Raw genomic sequence first — 7,961 nt, forward strand, 5'->3', positions numbered from 1 at the left:
TGTTCACAAACACAAACACACCCTACAGAGCCCCAGGACAGCAGCACAATTAGACCCAACCAAATCATGAGAAAACAAAAAGATAACTACTTGACACATTGGAAAGAATTAACAAAAAAACAGAGCAAACTAGAATGCTATTTGGCCCTACACAGAGAGTACACAGCGGCAGAATACCTGACCACTGTGACTGACCCAAAATTAAGGAAAGCTTTGACTATGTACAGACTCAGTGAGCATAGCCTTGCTATTGAGAAAGGCCGCCGTAGGCAGACATGGCTCTCAAGAGAAGACAGGCTATGTGCTCACTGCCCACAAAATGAGGTGGAAACTGAGCTGCACTTCCTAACCTCCTGCCCAATGTATGACCATATTAGAGAGACATATTTCCCTCAGATTACACAGACCCACAAAGAATTTGAAAACAAATCCAATTTTGATAAACTCCCATATCTACTGGGTGAAATTCCACAGTGTGCCATCACAGCAGCAAGATTTGTGACCTGTTTTTTCCCTTGTCCTTAACCATTTGTACATTGTTACAACACTGTATATATATATGTCATATTATATATATATAAATATATATATATATAATATGACATTTGTCTTTATTGTTTTGAAACTTCTGTATGTGTAATGTTTACTGTTCATTTTTATTGTTTATTTCACTTTTGTATATTATCTACCTCACTTGCTTTGGCAATGTTAACACATGTTTCCCATGCCAATAAAGTCCCTTGAATTGAATTGATAGAGAGAGAGAGAGACACAGAGAGAGAGAGAGAGACACACAGAGAGAGAGAGCGAGACATACAGAGAGAGAGACAGAGAGAGAGAGAGAGAGAGAGACAGAGAGGGAGGCATAATATTGAGGGATTTGGATAAACCCTATACCCATGACCTGCAGATGTATGTTGTGAATCTTAATGAGGGGCAAAAAATACTCAGAGGAGGATCAGGATGTATTTTAATAAAGCAGTGTGAGTGTGACTAGAGGAGAGAGAGATTGATTTGAAAAAGCAAGCATTGCATCGACACACTGCACAGTAGATAGAAAACCATGGTTTTTGTAATATGTAGATCAGAAAATCACTAAGATTTCCTTATTCAAAGTTGAACTATAGTGAATGAGGCCAGTAGTATTCTGTTGAGAGAGATAATCAACTCTGTAGTGAATTAGTTATTATCTTATCTCCAATTATGAACGGCTAGGCATTAAGCTTCTTACAGTACATGCTTTTCTGTCTGTCTGTCTGTCTCTTTCTCTCTACCTATTCTCCTCTCTAAAAATCTCTCTCTCTCTCTCTCTCTTCCTCTCTGTCTCTCTCTCTCTCTCTCTCTCTCTCTCTCTCTCTCTCTCTCTCTCTCTCTCTCTCTCGCTCTCTCTCTTCTGATCTCTCTCTATCGCTCTCTCTCACTCTCTCTCTTCTGATCTCTCTCTCTATCCCTCTATATCTCTCTCTCTCTCTTCTCTCTTCTGTTTTATCTCTCTCTATCCCTCTATATCTCTCTCTCTCTCTCTTCTGATCTCTGTCTCTTGTTTTATCCATCTCTCTATCCCTCTATATCTCTCTCTCTCTTCTGATCTCTGTCTCTTGTTTTATCCTCTCTATCCCTCTATATCTCTCTCTCTCTCTTCTGATCTCTGTCTCTTGTTTTATCCATCTCTCTATCCCTCTATATCTCTCTCTCTCTTCTGATCTCTGTCTCTTGTTTTATCCCTCTCTCTATCCCTCTATATCTCTCTCTCTCTCTCTTCTGATCTCTGTCTCTTGTTTTATCCCTCTCTCTATCCCTCTATATCTCTCTCTCTCTCTCTTCTGATCTCTGTCTCTTGTTTTATCCCTCTCTCTATCCCTCTATATCTCTCTCTCACTCTCTCTCTTCTGATCTCTCTCTTGTTTTATCCCTCTCTCTATCCCTCTATATCTCTCTCGCTCTCTCTCTTCTGATCTCTCTCTCTTGTTTGATCCCTCTCTCTCCCTCTCTATCTCTCTCTCTCCTGTTTTTTCCCTCCCTCTCTCTCTCTCTCTCTCTCTCTCTCTCTCTCTCTCTCTCTCCATCGCTCTCTCTTACAATCTCTCTTTGAAATGTGAGAGTCAATTAAAATATCAATGTATGATTGCTAGAAATCCAATCTTGGAAGAATCATTTTTGCCCCCCATAGCATACGAACCATATGAGACATGGGATAAGAAGGGAATTCAATCTGTTTGCCTCTTGTCCTGTTTCAACCGGAATGAAATAATAATAACTCCTCAATAATCAATGCATTCTTCATGAAATGTACCTCTCTGCTTCACCTACATAAACTCTCTCCCACCGTCCTGTTTCAGTCAATGTGGTTCTAAATCCTCGACAATGTAACTTGGCCCTAGTATACTGTACAGTGAGGAAGTCGTCATGCAGAACCACATTTGTGCGTGTCACAATAACACTTGAATGAATCATTTGAATACTGCTGTCCCTACTCATTCTGCCATAAGACAGACTCAGAGTAGCTCTCTCCTTCGTTAACTGTCTTCTTCTTTCACTGCCCTATCTCTCTCCCTCTTTGTCTTTCAGATCCACTAAATCCATCTCTCTCTTAATCTCTTGCTTCCTCATTGGCCTGAGTCCCAAATCTCCACCCCTTTCCCAAAGTGTGCACTTGCACACTTTCCATAATGAATTTCCCAATGGTGAAAGCTCCCTCTGGCCAATGTTTACAACAATCCAATTATTTTAAATCCATGACTAGGAGTGTGCAAGTGTGCACTTTGCAAGAAGAGTGCAGAATTGGGACGTAGCCTTTCTATTTGAAATCCAGGGTTGGGCTCAATTTGAATTGAAGTTACTCAGTTCAGGCAGTGAATTAGATTTTTTTTTTTTTTTTTTTTTTACGTTACAACTGTTGACATAAATACCTTTCTTTTTCAGTTTATTAAGAATTCATTGAAAATATAATTATTTAATATAAAAAAAAATGGCGAAAAAAAAAAATTTTTGAAATTCAGTTTACTTTCTGAGTTGACTGTCCTTTCTACCCCCAAACCCTGCTAAAAAATCTAAATGACCCCAACCTGCTAAAATCACATCCCAGTGGGCAAAACTGTTTGACTTGACCTCCAGATGTCCTTTCCACCCCCAAACCCTGCTAAAATCACATCCCAGTGGGCAAAACTGTTTGACTTGACCTCCAGATGTCCTTTCCACCCCAAACCCCTTCTTTCCTTTTCAGACGCAGGAGTCATTGAACCCCAATAACCTGGAGTACTGGATGGAGGATATCTACACGCCAGGTTACGATTCGCTGCTGAAGAGGAAGGAAGCGGAGTTTCGGAGGGCCAAGATGTGCAAGATTGGAGCGCTGATTGCCGCGGCCGCCTGCACTGTGATCCTGGTCATCGTTGTGCCCATATGCACTATGAAGTCATGAAGTGCTCCAAGTCGTGCTCTACGAAGTGCTCCAAGTCGCACACTTTCCCTCGGCCCCTGTTTATTCTGGCTAATTGTAAAAGGACTGAATACGTGTGAGCTATATGGTATCAGTCCAATTACAGGAGCAGCCCTCTGATTGGCTATGTGGACGTTTGAAGAGTGAGGTACATGTATTGTTTAATGTGAATCTGACCTATGTTCGTGGTATTGGAATCAAGTCTATGTTCTTTTCTACATGATTTAGTTGTTATGCCACGGGATGGGCATTGGTATTAGGAAATCGTCAGTACACATTCAAAATGACTTTGTTCAGACGGGAATGTTGCAAGTTTGATCTTTTCTATTGTTGCCTATATTTACTGATTGACATTTGTGTATTTATGATGAAAGACAGACGGTACACAATGTCTACAGTATATCTTTTACATTTACATGTATATTGTATTGGTGAACGATGTTCCAGAATATTACGAGTCCAATGTTTATTTCACTTTTTCTCTTCGTTAAAGGGGCAATCTGCAATTCAAACAAAAGCAACAAAGCGGCTACCCAGCCAATGTTTTTGTGAACTGAAACAGATGATCTGTACAGTATATGGTCGACAGCTGGATTTGTTTCTGTACACAGCTTCTGATATTTTTATTTTAGTATAATTGCTGTATAATGTATTTTAATGAGAGTTATTTTTGGATGAATTATCTGGTAGAATGTGATGAGGTGCACCAGATATTATTTATCTTAATCTATTATTATAATAACCAGAGTTTTAATTCATGGGATTTTGTGCAATGCCTTTTCTAAATAGACATATACAGTATATTGAAGTACTGTAGTTGAAATAGAGGAATAACAGACAGTACATACAGTAGATTGTAAAAACAATATAAAACACTACAGAACCTGAATGTATTGAATGTAGCATTACTCACAGAGAGAAGCAAAACACACATATCATTTCTCATCGTCTCTTGAGCTGAATTAAGTTGAATGTTGCTCTCCTTTCCTTGCTTTAGATAGTTTAACTACTAGCCAAAATCACATAGCTGCAGTAGGGAGCTCTGAAGTAGGGAGTTATTCTCTGCCTTGTGACAGTGTTTAATACCGTAAATACTGTATTAATACAGACGTTTCTACTGTTGACTAACTGAGCACCTCTGGGGAGACACTTGTATTAGTTCAGTCACTGGGAGAGACACTTGTATTAGTTCAGTCACTGGGAGAGACACTTGTATTAGTTCAGTCACTGGGAGAGACACTTGTATTAGTTCAGTCACTGGGAGAGACACTTGTATTAGTTCAGTCACTGGGAGAGACACTTGTATTAGTTCAGTCACTGGGAGAGACACTTGTATTAGTTCAGTCACTGGGAGAGACACTTGTATTAGTTCAGTCACTGGGAGAGACACTTGTATTAGTTCAGTCACACTGTATTAGTTCAGTCACTGGGAGAGACACTTGTATTAGTTCAGTCACTGGGAGAGACACTTGTATTAGTTCAGTCAGCGGTATCGACTGCACCAATCTCTCAGGCTGTCAGAAACACTAACACTTGCAGAAGCTTCTTATGAGGTGCTGTGTCTCCTTATAAACATTCATAGCACCTTCTATAGAGCATTATGACATGTTGTATTAATTAAGCAATACAACACCATAGGTTATGATGTATCGTGGATGGATGACATCTTAGTAGCCCCGTGCCTCGTTGCTTTACTTTACAGTTTGGTAACGGTCCATGACTGCATTCCAATGTGGTTTGAATGTGCTATGAATGTTTATAAGGCATTGTAACACTTCGTAAGAATCTGATTCAAGTAAAGAAACAGTCCCTCCACTCAAGCCCTGCCTACCCATCTAGTCTCCTAAGAGGCCTTAAAACCACTGAATGCAAACTGCCTGCCGTTAAGGCTGTGTCCCAATAGTTTTGAAGAACGTCCTTGTCTCATCATCAACTGTAGCGGTGGTGATGAAAGGTTGGGGAAGCTATTTCATAGTTCTGGGACACAACGTGAGATTCACATCTCCACTCATGAACCTGAGCTCAGAGACAGTACGCAAACCAAGATGGCCGATCACACACACGTCACCCAGTTAACAGTAAACCAGGGGATGCTCTACTCCAGTCCTCCTTGGTTTCCCTCTCAAGTTAGTTCATTTAGGCTGTGTTCCAGGCTGACTACATTGCAGACTCCTGGCAGATATCAAAACGCCTGGATAGATGTTTAAGATATCAGCAAACCACATCCTATGATGTAGCAATCTGATGCCTGACTGCAGTCGATGACGTGGCAAGCAACCGTTGGTTGATGCAATGCAACGTCTGCAATGTAGTTGGCTTGGAACACAACCTTTTATGCTAGTGATTTATTTGCCACTTCAGGTGTTCCTGGCACAAATGGGAGAGAACATTGTCATACTGCAAAAATGAACATGAGGAAGTACGCACTTCAGGTTGTAAACATTAGAATTTCTCTTGTTTAATATAATCATTCAAAAGTAGACACAATAACCTGATAATGAAGCACTGGACCACTCAGTTTGATGTGAGGTTTGCCCGTTAGGAGAGGACTGGAGTTGAGCCCCACACCTAATGGGTGAAGGGTGAAGTTACTGCCGGTTGACTTTCATTGTCATGAGTCTTGTTCTGGAGGCAGAATTGAGCGAATCCTCCTTAGATGGGTCAGATGCGAAGTCAAAATTGTCTATATTGTAAAAATGTTATTTAATGTTAGGGTTAGGCATTAGGGTTAGCAGTGTGGTTAACGTTAGGGTTAGGTTTAAAATCAGATTTTATTACTTTGTGGCTGCGCCCTCTAGTGACCACTCTGCCGAGCTGCCTCCAGAACAAGATTCAGGATGAAAAACGCTGACCTAACGAAGATGCCTCTAGATGCTGATCTTGGGTCACTTTAGCATTTTCCTCACTGATGGATTGGGGAGAGGAAGCTGATCCTACATCTGTACCTAGGGGAAACTTCTCCCTGAGCAGTGTAATGATTACCCAGTGGATTTGCCTTCAACACAGGAACTGTGAGCCGCAGCACACTGTAGTAGTCTGTAAATAGTTAGATGCACACATCATGGCAACAGGTGTAAACTGGAATATACCACAATAAAAGACAACTGTTCTGACTGTTCCTGTGTCTGTGTGACTGGACCTCTCTCTCGCAAAGTAGAACTTTTGTTTTTAGGTGTCCTTTGAAATGAATATTGGCTGTGTGAAGTGGTTGTCATACTTACTCTTTATTGTTTTGTGATACTGTTTTATCGTTCACTTTTTTGTCTTCAGTTCGAAGAAGAGGTTCAGTGGAGAGATGACAGCATATTACTCAGCATAACAAAGCCTGTGGTTTTCTGAGGGTTTTATTATGTTTTTATCTAGCTGTTCACTATTCATTTATGAGATTCTTTTTAGTGTTCTTCAGTTCATCGTTTGCATAATACTCCAGTTAGACTAATACAGCAGGATTTGTGAAAAGGTCAGGGACCGTACAGTATACATCAATCAAGCATCTCAGAGTAAAAGTGCTGATCTAAGATCAGGTCTCCTTCCTTATTCATTATAATTTAAAAAGCAAAACCGGTCTAGCCCTGAGGCACTTTATGAACATGTCCAGATCACTGGTTTAGAAAGCAATTAGATCATTTATACCTTACGTACATACGTATGCAGCACAAGAACACAATTAGCTACTCAAAATGACGATCTGCGTACTTGGGTTGAGTTACAAATTGCGGAGCTGCACACGTTAGGGTATTTTTGCAATGCGACTACGCAGGATCACCATTTTGCTAAGCTAATCGTAGTTCTTGCGTCCGTACCTATGTAGGTTATAAATTAGGCCTTAGAGGAGTTTCGAACTGAGCCAAGTCCACATTGAGTCTGCTATACTGTACATCCCCAGTGAGAACTGTCTGATGTTCCTCATAGAAAACTCTAACTGGGCCAGCCGACAAGGAACCTGGCCCAGGGGGATTGTTGGTACTGGAGTCCAGGATTTGGCCTAGAATACTGGACTACAACTGCACTGATAACACTTGGGGTGACAAATACAATAAAACTCATTATAATCTTGCAGTGTGATTTAATTTGACACTTCTTCAGCAATGTGCTTTATAAAAAGGTCAGTAATTATGTATCGCTCAGTTGACTAAACTCTAGTTGAATAATCAACTTTTTATAGCACACATTGATGGAGAAAAGTGTCAAATGAAACCACGCTGACATATTATTATGAGGTTTACAGTATAGTTAGCATAGTCCTAAACTACAGTTGAAGTCGGAAGTTTACATACACCTTAGCCAAATACATTTAAACTCAGTTTTTCACAATTCCTGACATTTAATCCTAGTAAAAATTCCCTGTCTTAGGTCAGTTAGGATCATCACTTTGTTTTAAGAATGTGAAATGTCAGAATAATAATAGAGAGAATGATTTATTTCAGCTTTTACTTCTTTCATCACATTACCAGTGGGTCAGAAGTTTACATAAGTTGGGTGAATTTTGGGCCATTCCTCCTGACAGAGCTGGTGTAACTGA

At 40.3% G+C, this 7,961-nt stretch overlaps 1 pseudogene; it reads left to right on the top strand.

Annotated features, from left to right (window-relative positions):
• The window catches only part of LOC121845163, a 64,241-nt pseudogene extending 59,665 nt beyond the window's left edge, over positions 1–4,576 (top strand).
• Positions 4,577–7,961: the final 3,385 nt, after the last annotated feature.

The sequence above is a fragment of the Oncorhynchus tshawytscha genome, unplaced genomic scaffold (assembly GCF_018296145.1).
Source record: "Oncorhynchus tshawytscha isolate Ot180627B unplaced genomic scaffold, Otsh_v2.0 Un_contig_4685_pilon_pilon, whole genome shotgun sequence".
Lineage (NCBI taxonomy): Eukaryota > Metazoa > Chordata > Actinopteri > Salmoniformes > Salmonidae > Oncorhynchus > Oncorhynchus tshawytscha.